The 26,944-nt window shown below is 42.4% G+C and overlaps 1 protein-coding gene across 1 annotated transcript in view; it reads left to right on the forward strand.

Annotated features, from left to right (window-relative positions):
• Positions 1–17,923: 17,923 nt before the first annotated feature.
• LOC126473188 (carboxypeptidase N subunit 2-like) overlaps positions 17,924–26,944 on the forward strand; it is a 110,157-nt gene continuing 101,136 nt past the window's right edge. The window contains exon 1 of the mRNA XM_050100082.1: positions 17,924–18,276. The gene's annotated coding sequence lies outside the window, so the exon portion shown is untranslated. The remainder of the gene's footprint in view (positions 18,277–26,944) is intronic.

The following is a 26,944-nucleotide window of genomic DNA, read 5'->3' on the forward strand; positions in this document are numbered from 1 at the left end:
GATTGTCTCCGAATGCAGATTCTGTAACGAGTGACCACGAACCACCAATAATTATCAAAATCCATTATAGGAGATGTTTCTGTGCTTAGTATAAAACTCGGAAGACCGAAAATACGTTAAATTGTCTCACACAGTACGAGATAGGCGTTTCATTATTCTTCATACTGTCATATCAATAGGAACTCCTTCGTTCCACGTCGGACATCCAACAACGGACTGGAGGCGAAAAAAACATGGTAGTTTGAGATGAGAAATAATTGTTAATAAAGAGAAGTCGACACGTTGCGCTATGTGGAAGTGTGTTAGCATTGAAGGTAGCTAATCTGCGCGTGCAGATCCAAGCGGTCCGCCAGATATACGAGGGTTATTCCAAAAGACATGCACACTATTTTTTTTTAAATCCATCTTTTATTCTACGTTTTTGAAAGTTTTACAGTATGTAGATACATCCTTTAGGAACAATACTTTAATTTTTCCATCCCTCTCAACTGCCTTACGCCATCTTGGAACCAGTACCTGTATACCCGTACGGAAAAATTCTACACCAACCTGTTGGAACCACTGTTTGGCAGGGTGCACAAGGGAATCATCATCTTCAACCCTTGTTCCACGAAGAGAGTCTTTCAGTTTCCCAAAGAGATGATAGTCACATGGAACCAGGTCAGGACTGTAAGGCGGATGTTTCAGTGTTGTCCATCCGAGTTTTGTGATCGCTTCCATGGTTTTTTGACTGACATGTGGCCGTGCATTGTCGTGCAACAGCAAAACGGCCTGCTTTTGCCGATGTGGTCGAACACGACTCAGTCGAGCTTGAAGTTTCTTCAGTGTCGTCACATATGCATCAGAATTTATGGTGGTTCCACTTGGCATGATGTCCACAAGCAAGAGTCCTTCGGAATCGAAAAACACCATAGCCATAATTTTTCCAGCAGAAGGTGTGGTTTCGATTTTTTTTTTTTTTCCTTGGGTGAATTTGCATGATGCCACTCCACTGATTGCCTCTTCGTCTCTGGTGAAAAATGATGGAGCCATGTTTCATCACCTGTCACAGTTCTTCCAAGAAATTCATCTCTACCATTCTCGTACTGTTCCAAAAGTTCGCTACATACGGTTTTTCTTGTTTCTTTGTGAGCCACTGTCAACATCCTGGGCACCCACCTGGCACAAACCATTTTTAACGCCAACACTTTCAGTATTCTGCAAACACTTCCTTCCCCTATCCCAACGTAGCGTGACAATTCGTTCACTGTGATGCGTCTGTCAGCAGTCACCAATTCTGTCTCTCTGCACATTGTCTGGAGTGTGTGCAGTACGAGGCCTGCCGCTGCGAGGACAATCCTCAGTATTGCTGTGCCCGCTTTCATCACGTAACCTGCTTGCCAACCGACTTACTGTACTGCGATCGACAGCAGCATCTCCATACACCTTTTTCACCTTTTGTGGATGTTTCCCACTGTGTCGTTTACACAGCACAGGAATTCTATGACAGCACATTGCTTCTGACGAAAGTCAAGTGTAGCAGCCATCTTGAAGACATGCTGTGACGGCGTCACTCACGGGAACAGGTTGACTATGATTGAAAACAAACGAGAAGGATGTATCTACATACTGTAAAACTTTCACACTTGCAGAATGAAACCTGTATTTCTACCAAAATAGTGTGCATTTCTTTTGGAGTGACCCACGTAGTTAGTGTCGTTGTGTGTGTGTGTGTGTATTGAACCGGAGACCTAAAAATGACGGAGAGGCTTCGTCCCGCGCAGCCCTCAGTGGCAACCCCACACACAACAGGCCACAGCAGTCTACCCACCCCACCGCCACCCCACACCGAACCCAGAGTTATGATGCGGTTCGGCCCCCAGTGCATTCCTCCCGGGAACGTCACAGGCCAAACGATTGTAACCCCAAATGTTTGCATGGCAGAGTAATTATGGTGTACGCATACGTGGAGACAGTGTTTGCGCAGCAATCGCCGACATAGTGCAACTAAGGCGGAATAAGGGGAACCAGCTGGCATTCGCCGAGGCAGATGGAAAACCGCGTTTCAAACCATCAAAAGGCAGTGCGGCACGGCGGACCTCGCCACTAATCCGCCGGGCGGATTCGTGCTGGTGACCGGCACGCCTTCCCAATCGGGAAGCAGCGCGTTAGACCGAGCTGCTAACGGGGTGGGCTTTAGTGTCGGTTGTTCTCACTACGTAGATGATAGCGCTCGAAACTGCTCACTCTTTGGCTCGGTTTCGACCCTTACTACCGTCCCATGTCAAATTTTTATATCACTCTCTTGTTCAGTTTTAAGAAGCCAAACGAAGAAGACGTTTGGTGACACCGTCTATGGTGGACTGCTTGAATTTTCGCACGATTCTTTAACTTCAATACTAATTAAGTCTGAAACGACACAACGAATCGAACTTTTTTCTTAACTATTATTTCTTTGCATAGCTCGCCCTTACAAGCTTTCAGACTGTTTCTAACCATCCTGTATATTCTCTGGCGTATGAAATTTCCGTAATTTATTTCATGATGAACTACATGATTACGAGGCGCCATTGACTTCAGCATGAAATATTTCCTTATTTAATACACATGTTTTGTAATAAAACACCGCTTAGGCATAGGTGTTATCGCAACTAATACTGAACATTGTTCTAACAAGGGAACCTCCCCATCGCACCCCCCTCAGATTTAGTTATAATTTGGCACAGTGGATAGGCCTTGAAAAACTGAACACAGATAAATCGAGAAAACAGGAAGAAGTTGTGTGGAACTATGAAAAAATAAGCAAAATATACAAACTGAGTAGTCCATAGGCAACATAAGCAACTTCAAGGATGACGCGAGCACAGGATCGCCGTAGTCCCGTGGTTAGCGTGAGCAGCTGCGAAGCGAGAGGACCTTGGTTCAAGTCCTCCCTCGAGCGAAAAGTTTACTTATTTTATTTTTGCAAAGTTGTGATTTGCCGTTCGTTCATTGACGTCTCTGTTCACTGTGATAAGTTTAGTGTCTGTTTTGCGACCGTACCGCAAAACCGTGCGATTAGTAGACGAAAGGACGTGCCTCTTCAATGGGAACCGAAAACATTTGATCCAGGAAAACACGTCTGATATATTCTATACGACACTGGTGACGGCATGTTCGTCACATGACAGGAATATGTTGTCGACCCACCTAACTTGCACACTTGGCGAATGGGTGAAAAGATTCTTCTACCTTGCCCGATTTAGGTTTTCTTGTGTATCTGATAATCACTCCCCCAAAAAAATGAAAACACAAGTGTGTATTACATAAACTGCAATAAATGAATGCAACAGTTTCACAGTCACACAGTTTTCTCCGTGCTCTGTCAAAACATATGTTTTTAATGTTTTCAAATTTTTCCGTGTGTAGACCGTCAAATCCTGCATATCTCCAAGCAAATCTGAACATGTCCTGGAATTTTGGAGAGCGAAGTTGATTATGTGTGAGTGTCTGAACACTGAATTTGTCTGAAAATAAAAATTAAAATTTTTCACTCGAAGGAAGAGTTGAACCTCTCCTTCCGCAGCTGCTCACGCTAACCACAGGACCACGGCGCTCCTGAACTCATATTGTCCATGACGTTGCACATGTTGGACGTGGACTACTCAGTTTGTATATTTTACTTATTTTTCATAGTTCCACATAATTTCTTCCCGTTTTCTCGATTGATCTGTGTTCAGTTTTTCAAGGCCTATCCACTGTGCCAAATTATAACTAAATCTGCGGGGGGTGCGATGGGGAGGTTCCCTTGTAAGATCTGATGATGGCAGCAGCTGAAACAACGTTAGAAATAAAGAAATATATTAAGTGATCTATACAAATTTATTCACAAAATATCAGCTATAATCACAGACTCAAACAGCAGATTGCAACTGTATTCAAAATGTTTAATTTTGGATTAAGTACACATCTAATTGAGTAAAACTTAACCCACGACCTACCTTAACCTAGTGATGCAATGCTAGTTCAGCACGTTACGTGGTAAAATCTACAGTACACTCGCCTCTCTTAAAGAATGTTCCACATGTCGTCCTCACACTGGGATGCAATACGGATTCGTCTCTGCATGGAGTTACGAATTCTTTAAAACATCTGCAGATCATCTGATAGATCTTGACACGGCTGTACAATTCCGCTCCACTTCAATTTTCTCGGTGGAACTGCTGTACGCTTTACTTTTGAGATACCCCAGATAGAACCATAGAGTACATTGCAAGCAAGTGATATTGAAGACCAAGTTCCTTCTAATACTCGAGTTGTCACCATACTGGTGCATTAGATATCGTCTTAAAGAGACCTGGACGTCTTGAGAACCCAAAAAATTGAATTTTTTAAATAAAATTCTGTGATCCTTGCTGATTCTAAAAACTTATATTTTATATACAGCGGCTCACTATTTTCGTGTTTAAGTCCTTTCTCAAGCTGATAGGGCGCGTGAATGCCTAGCTGTCACACCACTGTCAAACAAAACCTTGCCTGCAGTGTCTCGTTATTTAGTTTTGGCACTGTTATTTCCACAGCAACTTATTTGTGTAATATCCTTGAAGAACATATCGATTGTACTATGGCCATGGATTTATTGCAATCGAACTTTCCATACAAGTAGATTATTCGAGTTTACTTATGTGATGTAAACTTATCGTGGCTGCATATTTCAACCATTTTACAAGTTGAAATGCCAAAAACGATGAAATTTAATTGCAGTCATAGATTTTACGATAATCAACGTAAGCATGTTGTTGAAAACCATAAAAATGAGCTAACTGTTACGCTGCCGTGAGCAGAGATTAGGCCTAAAAATTCGCCAGCAGTGCTTCAAGACGCAAGTTGAAACATCTTAGCAAAAATGAAGATTTTAACTACTAAGTGCAAGCTTCCATAATTGCTTTTGTCAATTGCTAACTGTAAATATTGTAATAGAGAAAATTCCCTTACGTTTAGTAAGGACGTAAGTCAGACAACAGGCTTACCCACCAAAATTGAAGTGGATTGTCAAGTGTGTAAAACAACGAAATGAAAATGACATCTCCAATAACATGCACAAAATATAGTGAAGTGAATATTTGCCTTGCTTTCACCATGAGGTATACTGGAAAGTGGATGGATCTCCCACTGCCACCTGTCAAATTTGAGAGGTATTATAAAAGTTTGCATCATGCCCTAACGGATGTCAGTGAAGCATCCATGCAGAGGGCAGCGAAAGAAACTGTAGATATTTGTCTAACTTCTGACACTGTTGCTGCATTAGACGATTCCTGGCAGAAGATAGGACACACATCGCCTAATGGATATTTCACGGTTACCTTTGCAGATACAGGCAAGGTGCTGGACTATGAATGTCTGATAAAACACTTCTATGGTTGTGCCAGTAAGCTAAATGAACAAAAAAGGTGACAAAAACTTTGAAGGCTACAATGATGGTACTCAGAAAAAGGAAGCAGTCCATTTTTAGTAGATTAGTCACTAGATATAGTGTGTGATATACTCATTGCCTTGGTGACCGTAAAGACTTCAATAGTGTTGTGGATTCACAGTGAACCAATTATTCAACAACGTATTAAATATTTTAAGCATGTCTTATGTTCTTAAATTATGGGGAGAAAAAAATTGACTTGTAAAATAGTTTTTATAAAATACTCAAAACAATAAACTGGTAAATATTCCTGGTTTACTGTTTCAACAAGTTAATAATTGAAAGAATAAAATTTGTTTCTCCTTTTCCTTTCAATAATGCGGAAATACAGCGTACCAAAAATAAAAATTACACATGACTCATCACGTAAGATAAAAATCAGTATTCACTTCACTATGTATTCCACATTTTTTTAAAAAAATTGTCGCATGTAGATCACAATATACTAATTATTTGGTTGAAATTTTATTCCAGTATCTATTAACGTTTTTGAGTTATTGAATTTCAAAGTACTAGTAAAAACTACAGGCCATGATGTCCAGGTTCCTGTAAATCAGCAGAAAAATATGACGGTGTCCGTCATGCATATTCTAATCCCCGCAACCATGAGTCATGGGTGAAATTTTAGCCCATTTAGATGGGGATTAAATCGAAAAGATCACATTTCAAAAACACTCGCACAAACGTGGACAATATTTTGTACTGAAGTCAGTGGCGCTCATACCTGCACATCCGCTATTATCTCCGTAAGCCACTAATACTGTGTGATGCCTAGAGCAAAATTCATCGCTGCGGAATTATCATGTGGTCCTGTATGCATCACGGTATACTACGTGGCGATCCGACAGAAGCTTGAGGAGTTGATGAATGCATAGAAAATTGCTCGTGTAGCTCCTATATTAAAATCCATCGTTGGGCAATTTCGTCGTGTGCTTCTATTTCGTGTCTCTTTGGCTATGGCAATTCGATATGGAATTTCACTGACTAAAACGTCACTTTCTGCGAATCTTCCCAGATATTTGAAAGGTTTAATATCTTCTACATCCCTTGATCGCACACCTAAATTGAAGTGAATGTTATTTCGAAATACTGTCATGACCTTTATTGTTCTCTATTATTTTACAGTCCATGACTATCATTGCACTCTTCGATAGTACAAGATTTCAAATACTGGCAGTTTCTTCTTGTCTGCATTTCCGATGGTTAACACTCACTTCCGTGCAGTGCTGTGCTCCAGACGTACTGTTTCAGGAACTTCAACCTTATTTATAAATCAATATATGATACCAGTAAGGATTTTGTGTTGAAGAAAGCTTTCTTCACTTGTGACAGTCTGAATCCCTCCCTTCGCACGCCCTCTGCGCTTCTATGTCATCGCTCGAAGAGTATCACTCGTGCCAGAGACCGGAATCCTGCCCACTTACTGCTGTACGGCATACGTCTTAAATTATGCGACGTACGGCTGCGCTTTGATCCGAAACTTTTATTGGCCAGCCAGGATTATTTCTCTGCAATGCTATACTTGAACCATCAGTTTAAATAGTGCTCGTCAGCTTCAGTTTGACCCCGCGAGGCGAGGTTAAAATTCTCGCTTGTCCAAATTCAATGACTGAGCCCCTTCAGGGAGATTCCGAGATCCAATCGAACAGTCATTACTAGATGGCACAAGGTCGCAGTGCCAAACAGTGCTTCGCTCTGGACTTAGGAGTGCGTTTTTAAACTCTCCTCCATTTAGTTCATGTGTTTTTAATGGGCCCTGGTAGCCCTGAGTGATTTTACCAGGTAATACACAAGTTCTGGATGAGTAGGGTACAGCTTTTTGAACTACTACATTTAGCAATTATAGACAAAAGAAGAAAGTTAAAAAAATGCCTTGTTCCGCAAGATTAACACAAGACTGATGAGTCAGCTAAAGCTATGAACCAGTTCCATGTAATTCCAATGCACACAACTGACTTCTTTGATTTTAAAGATGCTGCTGAAACATGGTCAATGCAGAAGTGTCAGATCTCTAAATTCACACGTCTAAAGGACCAGTATTGGATTATTGTTGTTGTAGTTGTTGTTGTACTGAAATGGTACAGGCACTGGTCGAAGTTTTAATAAATAACGACCCTGTAAATATTCTGCCCGATGATGGAGCGACTATTAGTGCGGTGCGCGTTTGTTTGTTCAAACAATTGAATAGTAAGTAAAAATTGCCTATGTTGCCAGTTTCAAACTGTACGCTGTCAGGTGCGTTGACTGCTCATTCCGTCCTTGTTCAAAAATGTTCAAATGTGTGGGAATTCCTAAGGGACCAAACTACTGAGGTCACAGGTTCCTGGACTTACACACTACTTGAAACTAACTTATGCTTAGAACAACACACACATCCATGCCCGAGGGAGGACTCGAACCATCCGGCGGGATGGGCCGGTTCTTGTGAAGTCTCAGGTGCAAGGAAAGACTATTAAGCATCTTCTTGTTAGCTGCCACATTATCAAATCCGTGCATCTGGGGTTGGAATTTTCTGAGGGACAAAAATGTAGTAACTGACCTCTTTAAAGAGATAGTCAATGACGGGCGAATTATTGTTTTGAATCTGGTGAGGAAACTGGAATTGCACGGCAGATTCTGCCAGAGAATAAAGATTAATTATTTAGGTATTAATATAATGTATTTAAATGAAAATTGTGGACTAAGTAGTTTATCAACAGACAACTCTTTGGGCGTTGAAAACGTTATCCAGAATAAAGTAGTCGAATCTGAAAACTTAACTGAAGTACAGCGGAATGAATTAGCTAGTTTATTAAAGGAATATCTGGAAGTCTTCGATCAGAAACCTGATTTAATCAAGGAATGTGTTTATGAGAGGGATGTCGATCCACACCAAACTTATTTTCAAGCGTCTTACTCCATTCCGTCGACCAGCAAGGATTGGAAGGAGTGTATGTCAAAATTATATATAAAACATACGTTGATATCACGATATCACACAGAAACGTCGCCAGTTGAACGTATATTTAGAGACTTTAACAGATTTATTCGCACTTATGCTGCAACGCAACAATATAAGTGGATAGAGTATGTGTCGATCTTTGAAGGGATTCACAATAACATGCCGCACTCATCCACCAGGATATAAATGTATTCTTTTTTAATAGTATAGTGGTTAATGACAATGCAATTTCTTAACACTTGGTCCGTAATCTTTTGAGTATCTCACTTGTAACTGTTAGGGAACAGAGGCCTCAGTTTGAGAACAAGCACAATGAGTCGTCGAATTTGTTTGCATGTTAAATAGTTGCGGTGGTGGTTGCCCAGTGAAGTGTCAATTGTTTCAGTGGAGTTGTGCCCAGATCTGAATAGGACAGAAGGTCGGCATAACTTAATGGAAGTGAAGTAACAGAGCCATTAATTCAATAGGATTATACCCGGAACTGAATAGGATAGGATCTCGGCATAGCCTGCGGAAATGAAAGTGATTTGAGCATTAAGAATAATTGTGAAACAATGAAATATCGCATGTGCAAACAGTGGCAAAATGAATGCTCTGAACCATTAGAAAGGCTATGTTCTATATTCATCATTCAGTAGCATGTGTGGAGACATCTTACCCGTCGCTGAAGCCGCAGCCCAAAGAGTCTGAGGGATTTCTGCTGTTATTTGATGGGATGAGTCATCTTTAGGCTGCACGGCTCCAGAAACGGTAACTATGATCTAGGAGACGTCGCATGACGTAGGCGAAGGGCGTCGACGTCAGGAGTTCTCTCGCCTTGCAACCTAGACGCGGAACCATGTAAGGGGTCCGTAGGCCCTTACTATAAGTTTGCACTCGGCACAGGTCGAGGGGGTAAACAATCGATAGTGTCGGGTTGCGAGAGCGAGTGAGAGTTGAGTCAGTTCCCAGGTTGCGGGCCGAGCCGTGTGGAGGCTTGTTGCTATATTCCAAGGCTGTACCGGCAAAGGGAGTGGCCATCGCCGCGGTTTAACCCCTTTGTGTTAGAATAATCCGGGAAAGTGAAAAAGTATAATTACGAGAGTGATCAGTGATATTTCTGTGCCGATATTTGTGGTTTCGCGTCTACAGCGCCGGCATCATTTGGATTGCAGTGTTGGATTGCAGTGATTGTATTTAGCGTGTGACGATTATGAATAACGAAGAAGCCTGTGCTGAGATTAGCCGTTATTAACTGTGTATGACGAAGGCAGTGGCTGTCTCCTTTTTGGCGTTTTTTGAGATGAATATAGGTTCTTGACTAGTGAAGCTGTGTTGTTGTTCTTCTTGTTACCAGACATTTCATTACTACAGCATTGAGAAGGACAAAATGGAATGTAACAACTCCGTAGCAGTCAAATCCGATTGCCAGCCCCATTAGGTACACGGTCACATTAATTAATATTCATTTGGGCTGCTATTCAGATCCCGATCGAGCGGGATACATAAATCGGACTTGTTACAACCAGAACAAGAAAACAAGAACCATCCGCCTGAGGCTCATTTCTCGAAGACGCTATACTAGAAGCTGTCCGTTGATGTCAACCGGAAATTTGATCGTCGGTTTAGTCAAGAACATCGTGTAAAGAATGGCAGCTAACTCTAAATATAGATAAATGTAAATTAATGCAGATGAACAGGAAAAAGAATCCCGTAATGTTTGAATACTCTTAGCACTTGACAGAGTCACGTCGATTAAATATTTGGGCGTAACATTGCAGAGCGATATGAAGTGGGACAAGCATGTAAAGGCAGTTGTGGGGAAGGCGGATAGTCGTCTTCGCTTCATTGGTAGAATTTTGGGAAGATGTGGTTCATCTGTAAAGGAGACCGCTTATAAAACACTAGTACGACATATTCTTGAGTACTGCTCGAGCCTTTGGAGTCCCTATCAGGTCGGATTGAGGGAGGACTTAGAAGCATTTCAGAGGCGGGCTGCTAGGTTTGTTACTGGTAGGTTTGATCATCACGCGAGTGTTACGGAAATGCTTCAGGAACTCGGATGGGAGTCTCTGGAGGAAAGGAGGCGTTCTTTTCGTGAATCGCTACAGAGGAAATTTAGAGAACCATCATTTGAGGCTGACTGCAGTATAATTTTACTGCCGCCAACTTATATTTCGCGGAAAGACCACAAAGATAAGAGAGATTAGGGCTCGTACAGAGGCATATAGGCAGTCATTTTTCCCTCGTTCTGTTTTGGAGTGCAACAGGGAGAGAAGATGCTAGTTGTGGTACGAGGTACCCTCCGCCACGCATGGTTGATTGCGGAGTATGGATGTAGATGTAGAGGTCTACATGCAACATCGTTATAAATCAGATGAAGAATCCGAAGAAAAAGGAGACCCTCCCGCAGCAGGTCGGCGGCTGTAGGCAACCCGAAGAACGCATTACGAAGCTTATGCGATGTGGGGAGCAAGAATATCCGTTGTTACTATGGGCATGGTGCAAACTGTAAGAAGAGGTAGCATGGCTCAAATAATGAAAACATTGTGCTGCTTAGCTGTTGAAGAGGCGGCGCAACAAATGTAATCATATTGAAAGCTACAAGAAGAGGCAATATGAGTCAAACAATGAAGAAGTCGTGTTGTTTAGCCATTGAAGAGGCAGCACGACAAAAGATGACGTAGATTACACATATTCCCTATGTTGCAAACGCACAGGTGGCCTGCAGAACCCAAACGACCACTCTGTGCAGCCGCACATGGCAGGTGAGATGAATGGACATTGCAGATTTCGCCGGGCAAAACAACAGACAAGACTGCAATCGATTCCCACGATTGTTAATGAAATATTTAAGACTATACATAGAATGTGTAATTAGTATAAACTGACCTATTCAGTAACAGACAGAGTGAATGTTTAAGTTGTCTCTAGTATCTAAAATGGAATGTATAGTTAAATTTTAACTGACTTCTTCAGTATAGATATGAAATGAATGTAATATTTAATTAATGTTAGGAAAAATGGAAATATTTAAGATTTACATAATACTTTGAAATAATTTAGTAAATAAGGAACATGTAAAAATACCTACTGTACAATTTCTGTAATCATGTCATATCACTCACTCATATACATAAGTAACATACTGCCACTCAGTCACAAAAAGGAAAGAAGAAAAAACAGAAAGAAAAAAATAAGGTTCCAATCAAAGATCCAAGACCCGGATCCATAAAAAAGAGACTGCTAAGTCAAACATTGTTAACGAAGAACCCCACTCTCTCAGAGAAAATCTGATGAGGCGTAATGTTAGCATATCTAGCGGTTACTTTAAACGATGACAACTTAGTTAAAATGAAGTAGTCTGGTTATCGTTGGGGGGCTGTGTAACCCCTAGTTACATATCTGGTCTTTTTCGAAACTAAAATTTATTCGAACTCGCCATGAACAATTCCCGTATTTCGTATAAAATTACGAATTCCAATTTTAAAACAGAAAATCAAAAGAGTAATATGAGCCAATGAAATAGAGCATTATATACAAAGTAGAAAGGGGCTTTATTCTTAAGGGCCAGTGGAATAGAGAATTTAAATAAAGTAGCAAGGGGCTTTATTCACAGAGTTTCTAACGAACGTCCCTTTTGTTTCATGGCTATGATATAAACCCAACGCAAGTATTGCTAACGTCTCTAGCGTCTGTGAGTCTTTAACATCTGGGAGTCTTTGTGTTCGAGATTTTAGTGTCCGAGCTTTTAGCGTTTGAGTCTTGAGTATTCGCGTCTCTTAAATTCATGCGCGACTGCGTGAAATAGTTAACCTCATAAGCCGGGCTCATTAAAACTAAATTTCTTTGACTTTCAATTATAGACGCTGTTTGCACATTTGTTATCGGCCTTAAGTATGACCATTCATCGTAGTGAATCACATCAAAGAAAATGTGTTAATAAAAACCGAGTTAAGAAAAGACTATAGTGGCGTGCGATTTCGATTAGAGTATGACGAGAACTTAACCGTATATTGGATTCTCTCTGGACAATAATAATAATAATAATAATATAGTTTATTCCATATTGATATTGAAGAGAATAACTTTCAACGGATAAAACATCGTGCTGTGTTAAATGAACCCTGTGACTTTTGAAGGAATTAATTCGGTATACTTGTGCTAGGCAAATCAAAGATATTAATACATTCTGAAAGGCGAATCGGTCCCCTAGTAACTGTTATTGAGCATCCTTGGCGGCAACTGCTAAACAACGCACCTAGCAGATGGTAATAATTTGAATCTAAACTTATTGACCAACAAATATTGATTCCAATGACAGTGTTGTGTCGCCTCGCTTTCACCTATCTCAACGAGGTGAAGGATATTAGCTGAGCATAGAAAAAGGACATTACACTTTGGCTGATCGTGGCCGTGCCAGTGGGCAGCAATAGGAGGCGTCACATGACGACGTAGCCATTTCTTTCTCAGCAGAGCAGGGAGTTCTTTAGTAAACTTTCCAACACCTGCTGTCAAGAATGAGGTTGTGTAAGAAACAGAAGCCAATACTGAACATATTTTCTTGAATTTAATTCGTTATTCTAATTTTAAAAAATTTTAAATTTGTGGCAAATGGTTTTTGTTGACAGGTTTACCAACTGAAACATTATTTCTGTAGTATTTTACTGGTTTCATTACAATTAATACGTAGTGCGTCACTATTAATGGCACCTGAAACGAAAACTTTCTTACTGGCACTTAGAATAAGTCAGTTGCCTGGTATGCGGCTAGAACGTTCGAAATAAATTATTTATTTTAAAATTTATATTTTTTGCGGTAATCACGCGAACAACGTAGTTCCGTGGTATCATAATACATTTTCAGTTTTTTGGATACATATAATTTATTCGAAAAAGAGATATTCTTTTTTTGATCATCCTGACAAACGTGAGTTTTGAAATTTAACATTTCCATTCTTTAATTATTTTTTTGTATTCAGAATTCCTTCAACGCCACCTTCATCTTGTTCCCGGACTGGCGATCAGAGGCATGCCCTCTGCCTGGGGAGAGTGTGCACGCTTATAAAACAGTGACACTTGCCCAGACGAGCCGGCCGGTGTGGCCGACCGGTTCTAGACGCTTCAGTCTGGAACCGCGCAGATTCGAATCCTGCCTCGGACATGGATGTGTGTGATGTCCTTAGGTTAGTTAGGTTTAAGTAGTTCTAAGTTCTAGGAGACTGATGACCTCAGATGTTAAGTCCCATAGTGCTTAAAGCCATTTTTGAACTCGCCCAGACGTTCAGAAATTACTCAGTTCAAAGTCTTCGTTGGGGCACGGGAACGTACTTGCGAACTATTCTAAAAATAAATACTTCGTGAATCACGACGGAGCACAGAATCTCAGAATTGTTAACGGTTTAATCACCTCCGCCCTAGAGGCATAAGACTCGCCTCCTACGGCCGTCATCGCTGCTAGCCGACTCCAAAAGAGCTCTATAAATTGTTTTTAAGCTTTGCGCCATCTCATCAGAAGTATCAGGACATCCCTACGCAATTGCAACTAGATGTCACCGGGGGTGACCCGTCAGTACAAGAGGAGATTACTGTGTTCACAACAGAATAGCTACAGCAGCAGAATGGATCGATCAGGAGAGCTCAGTGACTCCAAATGTGGACCAGTCACTGGATTGTCAGCTGAGTAACGACCCCAATTTCAGTCCTTTTAAAACTGATCGTATCAGCTGTTGGTGGATAGAAAAACCAAAGCTAAACCGAGACCAAGCAGACCTCGTATACTGAGAGACAGGGTCCATCTAACATTGTGGAGGGTCGTTCTAAAAAATCGCGTGAAATCAGAGGGAGGAATCACTCGTAAGTTTCAAAATGCTACCAGCGGACCTGCTAGCACAATGACTGTGTAGGATGTGGAAAACACAGCTGCATAATGGTCGAGCAGTTACTCTTAGGCGACATGTTTCTGTTGTTAGTACTAAACGATGCTTGAGGTGGTGTAAAGAGCGACGCCGCTGAATAGTGGATAACTGGTAGTGAGTGATTTGGAGTAATGGATTGTGCTACTGCCTGTGGCAATCCGGTGGAAGGTTTTAGGTTCGGCGAATGGCTGGACAACGTTTCCTGCAATTATGTCTAGTGCCAACAGTGAAGTAAGAGACGGTGGTGTTACGGTATGGCAGTGTTTTTCTTCGTTGGTGTATCGTTTCCTTATTGCGCTTAAGAAAACGCTACAGCAGAGGATCAATTTGAGGACGATGACTGATTGTATCAGCTCGACAACGCAAATGCACAAAAAGCAGCATCTCTGACGCAATGGTTTGTGAAAACTAACATTCCTGAAATGGAGTGGCCTGTCCAGAGTCCCGACGTAACCCAATAGAACACTTTTGGGATGAGTTTGAACGTCAGCTTCTCTCCAGACCTTAGCACCTAACACCATTACCAACTATGGTTTCGGTCCTTCAAGAAGAATGGTCCACCATTCCTCCAGAGACATTGAGACACCTCACTGAAAGTCACTCCAGGAGATTTCAAGTAGTCATAAAGGCGAAGTGTGGACAGACTCTATATTATTGACCGCTAATAAGTAAATGGGTACTTTGATCAGATATTATAGCCCTTTTGACCACTCAGCCTCAGGAGCAGAATTGAGGCCTTTAAATTGGCCATTTCCTGCACTCAGTAATACAACTGCTCTACAAACGGTAGCTTACTGCTAGAACTTTTGGAGTTCCTTTTCAACACGTGACGGAAAACACATACCGTCCTAGGAAAGTCTCAAGGCACCAGGTCGAAATCCAGCACCATAGTCCTTGATAACAACTCATTTAGGGTTGTGGAAAGACTAGACTAATATTACCAGGCCGAAATAAAACTCACGTTCCCCAAATATCAACAACTCAAATGGCTCAAATGGCTCTAAGCACTATGGGACTTAACATCTGAGGTCGTCAGTCCCCTAGAACTTAGAACTAATTAAACCTAACTAACCTAAGGACATCATACACATCCATGCCCGAGGCAAGATTCGAACCTGCGACCGAATCAGCACCGCGGTTACGGACTGAAGGGCCCAGAACCGCTCGGCCACAGCGGCCGGCTATCAACAACTGGCCTTAGTATCCACAACAGCGTATAAGAAAACCACACAGTATACTGAGATGACAAAACTCATAGGATAGTGATATGTACGTATACAGATGGTGGTAGCATCGCGTACACAAGATATAAAAGTGCAGTGCATTGTCATTTGTATTCAAATGGCTCTGAGCACTATGCGACTTAACTTCTAAGGTCATCAGTCGCCTAGAACTTAGAACTAATTAAACCTAACTAACCTAAGGACATCATACACATCCATGCCCGAGGCAGGATTCGAACCTGCGACCGGAGCGGTCGCTAGGCTCCAGACTGTAGCGCCTAGAACCGCACGGCCACTCCGGCCGGCCATTTGTATTCAGGTGATTCGTATGAAAAGGTTTGCGACGTGATTATGGCTGCACGACGAGAATTAACAGAGTCTGAACGCGGAATGGTAGTTGGAGTCAGACACATGGGACATTCCATTTCGAGAACCGTTTGAGAATTCAATATTCCGAGATGCGCAGGGTTAGGAGGGTATCGAGAGAGCCGAATTTCAGTCATTGCCTCTCGCCATGAACAACGCTTTGGTCGACGGCCTGCACTTAACGACCGAGAGTACCAGCATTGGGTAGAGTTGTCAGGGCAACACTGAGTGACATAACGGCAGAAATCAATGTGGGCCGTACTACGAACTCATTCGTTTAGGCAGGGCGGCGAAATCTGATGTTACTGGGCTATGGCAGTAGACGACCGACAGGAGTGCCTTTGCTAACAGCACGACATCGCCTGCATTGCCTTTTCTGGACTCGTGACCATATCAGTTGGACCAACGACGACTGTAAAACTGTGGCCTCGTCAGACAAAAAACAAATGGCTCTGAGCACTATGGGACTTAACATCAATGGTCATCAGTCCCCTAGAACTTAGAACTACTTAAACCTAACTAACCTAAGGACATCACACAACACCCAGCCATCACGAGGCAGAGAAAATCCCTGACCCCGCCGGAAATCGAACCCGGGAACCCGGGCGTGGGAAGCGAGAACGCTACCGCACGATCACTAGATGCGGGCCCTGGTCAGACAAATCCTGATTTCAGTTGGTAAGAGCTGATGGTAGGGTTCGATTGTAGCGCAGACCCCACGAACCCATGGGCCCAAGTTGTCAACAAGGCATTGTGCAAGCAGGTGTTGGCTCCGTAACAGTGGCGTGGACTCTGTTTACATGGAATGGACTGGATCTTCTGGTCCAACTGAACCGATCATTGTCTGGAAATGGCTATGTTCGGCAACTTGGAGACTACTTGTAACCATTCAAAGATTCATGTTACTCGCTACCGGGCCACAGTTGTTCACGAGTGATTTGAAGAACATTCTGGAGAATTGGAGCGAATTGTTGGCCCATCCAGATCTCCCGACATGAATCCCATCGAATATTTATGGGACATAATCGAGAGGTCAGTTCGTGTGCAAAGTCCTGCACCGGCAATACTTCCGCAATTATGGACGGCTGTAGAGGCACCCTGGCCCAGTATTTCTGCAGGGGACTTCCAACGACGACTGGAAATCTGTGGCCTGGTCAGATGAATCTTTATTTCAGTTGGTAAGAGCTGATGGCAGGGTTCGATTGTAGCTCAGACCCCACGAACCCATGGGCCCAAGTTGTCAACAAGGCACTGTGCAAGCAGGTGTTGGCAGGTGTTGGCAGGTGTAGCAGTGCCGTGGACTGTGTTTACTTGGAATAAACTGCATCTTCTGGTCCAACTGAAGCGATAATTGTCTGGAAATGGTTATGTTCGGCTATTTGGAGACTATTTGTAGCCATTCAGGGACTTCATGTTGCCCAACATGGCACTGGGCCACAGTTGTTCAGGACTGATTTGAAGAACATTCTGGATAATGGTCTGTCCATCCAGATCTCCCGACATGAATCCCATCGAATATTTATGGGACATAATCGAGAGGTCACTTCGTGCGGAAAGTCCTGCACAGGCAATACTTCCGCAATGATGGACGGCTATAGAGGCACAGTGGCTCAGTATTTCTGCAAGTGACTTCCAAAGACTTGTTGAGTCCGTGCCACGTCCGACAGCTGCACTATGCCGGAGGAAAGGAGGTCAGACTGGATATTAGGAGATATTCCAGGACTTCTGTCTCAGCCTATGTTACACATATGTTTTAGATCTTACTTGCTTGAGCTGTACTGTATAATCTTGTTTCCTGTTGCTTTGGCCATTGGTCTTTGCTTTCCCCTCGGGAAATCCATTCAGATCTCCAATGTCTCGCGAATCGTGACCACTGTAAAGATAAAATGTACCACGTCCTTCTCCTCCTCCCTAATCGAATCCCGACAGGCTGCCCGTGTTCGAGGAACGGCGTACTCTGGGGTCAGCGCTGACGCAAGTGTCGGGACGCAGCAGGAAGGAAGGCGGCAGCGGCAGCGGCCGGCGCGGTGCGTCTGCTGGAGGCAGGTCTGGCTGCTGCGCTGGTGGGGCGGCCCCGGGTGAAGGTCCACTCCGCGCCAGCCGCCGTACGCCGAGATCTCCCGGGCAGCCTTCAGTCGAGCAGTGGCGGCCGCTCGCGGTCACCGCATCCTAGCAACCGGCGACACTGTACGCTGTACGCGTAACTCTGCTGCTTGCTCTCTTAGGCCACTTCTCTCCTTCTCAGCTTGACTTTAACGTGCTACATCTTGAGACTCCCTTCACGTGTGTTGATTGTAGAGAGACTTTCACCGCCTTTTAGTGAATCGTGTCAGTTCCTAAGAGTGCCTCGTCGAGTCTGTTACGTCGGTGAAACCTGTATCTGCGACGACTCCAGTCAGTCAACACAGCAGACGTCCAGGTGAGTGTGGTAAAGCAAATGCTAATCATTTTCAGGTGGATAAGCAGACAGAACGTCAGCGTAGGAGTCCGCAGAGGAAGCAAGAGAGATCATTTGCGCTATCCTGGAATCTTGGCACAAGATTTGTATTCATTATAGAATTATCACTAATTTCTAGCAGTCATTGTACCTTTTTATTTAACAGTATGGCTTGGGCCCCCCACGTAGCAAACCGTTCGCCATTTCGGCGACCTGCAGTCGATGAGGATGATAAGATGATGATGATGACAGCACAACACCCAGTCCCTGGGCGGAGAAAATTCCCCAATCAGCCCAGAATCGAACCCGGGCCCAGAGGATTGACAATCCGTCACGCTGACCATTCAGCTACCGGGGGCGGACAGTCATTGTATTTAACTCTATGAAACTGCGAATCTGACATTCCCGAGCACGACGGAAAGCATTGTAACTCTGTAAAACGGAAACGTGTTTGATGCAGTTACTAAGTTCTCATTTGCAGAAAAACGAATGCCAGTAGCTGTACTTTTTATAAAATATAGTAATAAAACGACTAGCGTCATACTGCATTAGTGTCATCTTCAAGCCCCTACGTAAGCTGAATGGTGATATCCAACCATCGGTGAAGTAGGACAGGTACCATGTCTGGCCTCAAGGATTTCTATTTGCATAATGTGTGCACTACGGCCGCCTAACAACTATCAGTGAAAATAGAAATCTACGAGATCACTAAATACACATGTATCTGTCGTAATGCGACGATAGTTGACTATCACCGTTCAGACTGCATAGGTGCCTAAAGACAACATTAATGTAGTGTTCGGAACTGGTCGCGTAATTAAAATATTTTACAAAACGTAGGACTGTCGGTATTACGAATTTCTAAGAGTATAAGACCAGCCGTAGTCTCACGTCCACTTCAGTGATGAATCATCTAAAACTAAGTTTTTAAGTCTATTGTGTGGACGCCCTTCGTCTCTGAATGAATCTACATCCTTACACAAGTTATCAAGCGATATATTATATATATATATATATATATATATATATATATATATATATATATATATACACGAGGTTTGGAACTATAATAGTGGCAACTGTTTATTTACAGCTCGTACAAAATAGGTGCGTGTTTCAAAGTTTTACTGACCTTCAGAGTAATCACCAGCATTGTGTATAATCCGTTGTCATCGATGTGGAGGCCGTAGGATACTCTTAGCAGTGCCAGTTGTGTTGACAGTTCGAGCGGCACGTTCTATTGCCCGACGAATTTGTAGCAGTTCTGAAGCGAATGTCGTGTAGTGTTCCCTTCAGTTTAGAAATCGAGTTGTACTCACGAGGGCTTAGGTCAGGGGAGTGGAGTAGGTGGTATAGCACTTAGCAGCCCTATCAGTCAAACAAATCAGTAACAGCTTGCACTGTACGTGCTTGAGCATTGTCCTACAAAATGATGGCCAGGTCCTGCCGAAAGTGTCATCACTTCTACGCTGGTCGTAGGTTGTGTTCCAAAAATAGAGACTTGATGACACTTTCTGCAGGACCTTGACCTTGATTTCCTTTACCGCTTGTTCACTGTACGGACTGAATAACAACGACGATAGTCTACAACCCGATCTCACTCCCTTCCCAAACGGTGTTAGCCTTTCACGTCCTTCGACTCTCACAACTGCGGTCTGGCTTCAGTACGAGTTGCAAATAAGCTTCCCCTCCCTTTATTTTATACATCCTTCCTTTAGTATTTCAGAGATTGTGTTCCACTCAACACTGTCCAAAGCTTTCCCTACAAACGCTATAAACTTACGTTAGCCTTTATTTTTGACCTATTTTCCAAGCTAAATCATAGGGACCGTATGGCCTCGCGCGTTCCTACTCTTTCCTGCAACCCAGAGATCGGCTTTTACAAGCTTTCCCATTCTTCTACAGGTAACTCGTGCCAGCGTTTTGCAGCCACGATATTAAATTCATGATTCGATAGCATTCACACCTTTCAGCACTAGTCTTCTTTGGAATTGGACTCCTACACTCGTTTAAGTCTGATGGTATTTCGTTTCTTTCATATATCTTAGACACAAGGTGGAATAGTTTTGTTATGGCTGGCTCTCCCAAGAGCACAGTAATTTTTAAGAGAATGTCGTCTATGCCAGGGCCATTGTCTTTCAGTGGTCGTCGAAATACTTTTAGCATCATCAAATCTCCCCTCTCTTCTTCATTTACTTTCACTTCTGTTTCTAAAATATTACCTTCAAGATGATTTCTCTTTTATAGGCCTTCATGTTCTTTCCACCTTTCAGCTTTTCCTCCTCTTCTTAGTACTGGTTTGCCATCTGACCTCTTGATATTCCTACAGCTGCCTCTTTTGACCAAAGGTCTATTTAATATCCTATAGGCAGCGTCTATTATTTCCCTAGTTATATAAGCTTCTACGGCCTTGCATTTGTTTCCTAGCCATTCCTGTTCATCCAGTTTGCACTTTCTGTTATGCAGAAATGTCTACTTGCCCCTGTATTTTTGCCTGTCTGATCCTCTGCTGCCTTCAATATTTCATCTTTCAAAGCTAGCCATTCGTCTTCTACTCTCTTCCTTTCCCCTGTTTCAGTCAATCGTTGCTCCTCCCAAATGCCTCTAGTTCTTTCAATTTATGCAGGTGCCATCTCCTTAACTTTTCAGTTTTAATCTGCAGTTCATAATCAGAGTATACATCTCTCCTAGGAAATGTCTTACAGTTTAAAATCTGTTTTCAAAATCTCTATCTTACTATTATACATGATGTCCCAGGATGAATCGTCAGTATTCAGGGATATGACAGGAATCATCATTCGAAGCTAAAAGGTGTAGTAAACAGAGGTTTTGAATTTCATACCTTAAGAACTATGAGCACTTTTTCATTTTCGATACTGTGAAACAAACCTACTGTAACCTCTTTGACTTCCATATTTTGAGAAGTAGTAGTAGTATGGACCAAACCAAGGAAAAAGGACCAGTAAACATGGGTTCTAAAGCGCATCCTTAAAAGCTATGAGCACTTGTTCAGTAGAATAAATGTATTTAAATGTAGCGAAAATGAACAAGTGTTCGTAGGTCTTAAGGTATGCATCTTAAAGCCCCCATGTTTAGCAGGCCGTTTTGCTTCTTATGATAATTCCTGTCATTTCCGTGAATACTGACCGTTCGTCGTGGGCACCCAGTATAATCAATCTGAAAACTCCCATTGTCTCTAGATTTCTTCACGTATACAACCTTCTTAAATGATTATAAAGTGAAATTTTCGTCTCCTTTAACTACTTGAATAATTTCTTTTACCTCATCATACATTCTTTCAGCCTCTTCATCTGCGGAGCTAGTTGGAAAATCAGCATTTAGTAATTTGGTAGGTGATGGCTTCGTGTCACCATATATCGTGTTCTATTTTTTGTCACACTCTTTAGAGGTAGTTACGTCAGTTCCCTCATGCGACGGCGGTTTCGTCACTGTTCCGCAGCCGAGATGGATTAGAACGTTTACAGAACCGTTATGAGATAGTTTCCTCAGTCTTCTCTGACTCTTACTGGTACAGCCCACACAAGAGCTGAATAAAGGAACTGGTTGATTCCGGCGCGCCGGCCGTTGTGGCTGGGCGGTTCTAGGCACTTCAGTCCGGAACCGCGCTGCTGCCACGGTCGCAGGTTCGAATCCTACCTCGGGCATGGATGTGTGTGATGTCCTTAGGCTAGTTCGGTTTAAGTCGTTCTAAGTTCTAGGGGACTGATGACCTCAGAAGTTAAGTCCCATAGTGCTCAGAGCCATTTGAACCATTTTTGATTCCGGCACCCAGTTCCTTTGCGGCGCAACGGTATCACAACAGTAGTTTACTGTCTGCATATATAAAAGGAAGACCCGTGATGACTTTGTTTTACACTGCAGATCTGTCGTTGTAGTCTCGAGAACACCTCTGTGCTGTAGGTGTGTACATCTATGCTTAGTCTGTGTAGCTAAATACGCCAAGATGCGCTAGAAAAGAGGGGGAAAGGTGAGGAATTTCAAGATGCCCTCAGCGGAAATTGGAACCTTCCCATTCCCTGTGGGGTGAAATAGAGTGCCACATGCAATTATATACCTGACAATATGGCAAAACAACATGGCGTGCCTGAAAAGAAAAGGACTGGCTTGGTTAGTCCCAGATTGCTAGTTCCATTCTGCCCCCCCAATTTGAAGGTGCATTTGGGAGATTTCTTTCGTCTAGTCATATACTGGCCGTGGTTTACACTTCATCCAACCAACCCAATAAATGTATTTCTTAAAATAAAATACTATCAGCTTGGAGCGGCACATAAACACTACCTTGTAGAAGGTTAAGTGTGTTTCCACAAGTGTATAGATGGATTAATTTATATGTCACCTTTGTTGCGGCATGGTGGATAGAGGTATTCTGCATGTGGCTTCATAATGACGATACTGTCGAAATTGGCTAATAGCAAGTAAACGGAAACGTTTTACAGTCTATAACTGACAATGTTTGCTTTTGAAAAATGTATAGAAGCTGTGGACCCGTTTACAAACAAGATTAACAACAAATTCAGGTATCAAATCACACTTGGTTCAAGTTTAGCTACGCCAATCAACATTAAAAAATAGAGAGCATGAAAGTAATACAACAATTACAATAATGGAGCATATGTGAAGTTTTGAAAGGAAGTAAAGATACACTGACGGAGAAAAAATCGCAACACCAAATAGGAGGTTTGCAATGCAAACGAAAGCTGGTAGATGTGTTTCTAGATCGGAAAGATGATATGTATTCAGATTTTGCGACTATCGCATAAGAGTGCCGCTGGCAGCGTCACTATCAGGATGCAAATCATGTTTGCTTTAAATACGCGATGTAATAGACGTGAGCATTAATTACATTTGAGATATCACTTGGTGAGTTGATGTTAAGAGTACCTTACCAATATCTCAGTAAGTTTGATCGAGGTCTTGCAATAGAGTTACCTCAAGTTGGATGCTCCTTCTGCGATACTGCAGAAGGACTTGACCGGAATGTAGCCACTGTACATGGTTGCTGGCGACAGTGTTCTCGATAACGTATGATCGCAAGAAGACATGGCTCCGAACGACCACGTAACACTACCGAGAGGGAAGACGACCCTGTTCGGCGTTGGATCTGGCGCATCGTACGCCTTCTGCAGCAGCAATTTGTGCTGCAGATGGCACCACAATGACACAGCGAACTGTTACAAATCGGTTACTTCAAGGACAACTCCGAGGCAGAAGCACTGTAGCGCGCAATTCACTGATCCCAAACCACCGTCATTTGCGTCTTCATTAGCGTCGAGCGAGAATTCATTGAAAGGCAGGATGGAGGTCTGTTGTGTTTTCTCATCCCTCGGTTGAGAGTGATGGCCGTGTGTTGTTTACACGGAGGGCAGTTGGGGGCCTGCAACCAACCTGCCTGCATGCTAGACACTCTGGACCTACACTTAGAGTTACGACCTGGGGTGGGATTTCGCACGACAACAGTAGTGCTCTCGTGTTTATCCCATGTACCCTGACTGCAAAATTATACATGCTGATGATTTGACCTGTTGTGCTGCCATTCATGAACAGCTTTCCAGGCGGTGTTTAGCAACAGGATAACGGTCGTCCACACATCGCTGTTGCAACCCAGCATGCTCTACAGAGTGTCAACGTGTTGCTTTGGCCTGCCGATCATCAGGTCTGTCTCCAATCTAGCAGTTATGGGACATCATTGGACGACAACTCCAGCGTCATCCACAAACAGCGCATTAATCGATCGTATGTAACAGGCATGGAGCTCGACCCCAAAAACTGACATCAGAGCTCTGTACAATGATGCCCGTTTTCATGCTCGCATTCAACATTCTTTCAGTTACATCGTTTATTAATGTACCAGCATTGCACATTTGCAGTGGCTTCTCTCGCGCTTAAGTTATCCTGTGATCTCGCAATGTTAATAACTTAAATGTGTTACCTAGACAAATTTACTCCCGAAATTTCAATACTCTACCTTAATTAGTTTTTGGTGTTGCGATTTTTCCCGTCAGTGTAAATTTAATCGAAGTCGAATCGTATTTTAGTAAAGTTTAGTCACTGATTCTCCAGTTCCAGGCATATTATTGTAGCATTTTCTGTTAGTTATTTTTGTTAATATCCATCGGGAGTTTCTCATTGAGTCTGAATTTTTAATATTAATTTTCAATAGCAGCCTAATATCATTGCAATATGAATAAAATTGATTTGTTAGTATTTTAGCACCTTTACTTAACTATTTGGATACGCGGGATTTAATTATATAAAGGGCTCCTCCACAAGGCCGTGAAGGTCCAAGACCCGTGTCATTCTCTGCTATGCGATGTCATGCGGATGCGCTTTGAAGGGCATGTGCTGAGCACACCGCCCTCCCGGCCGTTTTACGGATTTTCCAGGCTGTGGAGCCGCTACCACTCGGTCAAGTCACAAGGCTGAGTGCACATCGTTCCCGTCCATCTCCAATGAAAAATCCTTGACATTACCAGGAATCGAACCCGGGTCCTCCTCAAGGCAGATATCTATGCTGACCACTCAGCAACAGAGACGGACGATTTAATCATATGAGGCTATAATTTCAGATCGTTAAATCAAAATTTGGCGTACACATTCATTATTCGTATTAATAGTACAAAAAACTGCATACACTACTGATATGTGCTTACCGTTTAGATATCACATTAATCTGCCTAAAGTGTCCTATGTGTATAACGGTGAATCATTGGAGATAGAATCACTTTATACAGCGTCAGATTTAGCAATTGTGGCACAACTTTTCGAATATGTTGTATACAAAAATGGCAAATTCAGAATAATATCCGCTCTTGGACATATTTTGCGAACGGCCGAAGATATCAATTGATTTAAAAGGATAAATCTGTCCTCCGTCTGTGACGCGATGGTTGGTCTGAACACCACAGTACTTTGCTAGGTGAGATGCAACTGGAGGCGGTACGCACTTGCCCTCCTCCGACCTAGAGAGATGCCGCAGCCGTAAGGCTGTGGTTTCGTATTCTGAACAACCGTGATTTAAATCCCCGTCCAGCTATCCAGACTTAGGTTTTTTGGTGTTTCCTTAAATCACTTAAGGCACGTTACTGTCGTGACTCCTTCGAGAAGGGCATTCCCCGTCCTTTCCCAATATTAAGTTGTGCCCTGCCTTGACCTCGTGGTCTGTATGAATTACAATGTTCTCCTGTATAAAATGAGGTTATATGGGATTGATCGTATAACCAACCAATGGATAATGTCAAATCTAATCTAAATAACACGGAGAGTTGTACGTGGTAATTCGACCAATGCAGTCCGGGAACATTATTCTGACTACGGAGAAATCACGTATGGGGTTCCCCAAGGCTCAGTTTTAGGTCCACTACTGTTTCTCTAATATGTGAACGATGTTCTGTCTAATATACAACAAGCAGAATTTGGTCTTTTTGCGAACGACACTAATATTGTAGTCAATTCAAGCAAATATACAGCAACAGAATACATGGTAAACAACGTTCTTAAAAATATCATTGAACGTTTTTCTGTGAGTGGTCTCATCCTCAATTTTAAAAAGACGCAACAAATTCAGTTCTGCACTTCTACACCGATTATACGTGACTTGCAATAAATAGGATGGAAACTTCAAAATCCTGGGAATTCAAACTGGAAAAAAAATATTTTGGAGCTCCTAAAACAGCTTAGTTCAGCGACATTTACACTTAGAAATGGCTCTGAGCGCTATGGGACATAACTGCTGAAGTCATCAGTCACCTAGAACTTAGAACTACTTAAACCTAACTAACCTAAGGACATCACACACATCCTTGCCGGAGGCAGGATTCGAACCTGCGACCAAAGCGGCACTTAGAATCATTGTAAATCTTGCGGAAAGACAAATCATAAATTGACATAGGTTGCACATTTTCATTCAGTAATGTCATATGGAATAATGTTCATCGGTAACTCATCTTTAAGAAAGGAAGTCTTCATTGCTCAAAAAAGTGCTTTAAAATAATATGTAGTTCTCACCGTCGATCATCTCGTAGACGTCTGCTTGAAGAGTTGGGCAGTTTGACTACTTCTTCGCAGTATATTTACTCCTTCATGAATCTTGTTGTAAATAATTCACTGGAGTTCAGAAGGAACAATGACACAAACAATTAGAATATCATTCATTGGGGAACACTGAGGTTGCTTTTAGCACAAAAAGGGGTTCACAATGCTTCAACTAAAATTTTTGATCACGTCCACTATAATATAAGATCTCTGACTGGCAGCAAAGTAAAATTTGAAACTAAACTGAGTATGTTTCTCCTTGAGAAATTTCGCAATACAATTTCTATTATTGTAATATGTAGAATTACTCACTCAACCGTGTACATTTTCTTTTTAAATAAGTAAATAAATAAATATTGTAAATGAATGTTTACAAAGTAATTTGTGGTATGAATGTTACATGACTCGTTCCACATCATTACGATTTATCATGCAAATGTTCCAGGGAAAATGAACTAACTAACTGAGGCTGTTAGAGACGGAAGACAAACTCGATTTGGGGATGAAGGTAGAAAGAAATCAGCTGCGCCCATTCAACTGCCTTAAGCCTTTTAAGAAAATCACAGAAAACCTAAATCTGGATGACCAGGGGGATTTG

This window comes from Schistocerca serialis, chromosome 4 (genome assembly GCF_023864345.2).
Source record: "Schistocerca serialis cubense isolate TAMUIC-IGC-003099 chromosome 4, iqSchSeri2.2, whole genome shotgun sequence".
Lineage (NCBI taxonomy): Eukaryota > Metazoa > Arthropoda > Insecta > Orthoptera > Acrididae > Schistocerca > Schistocerca serialis.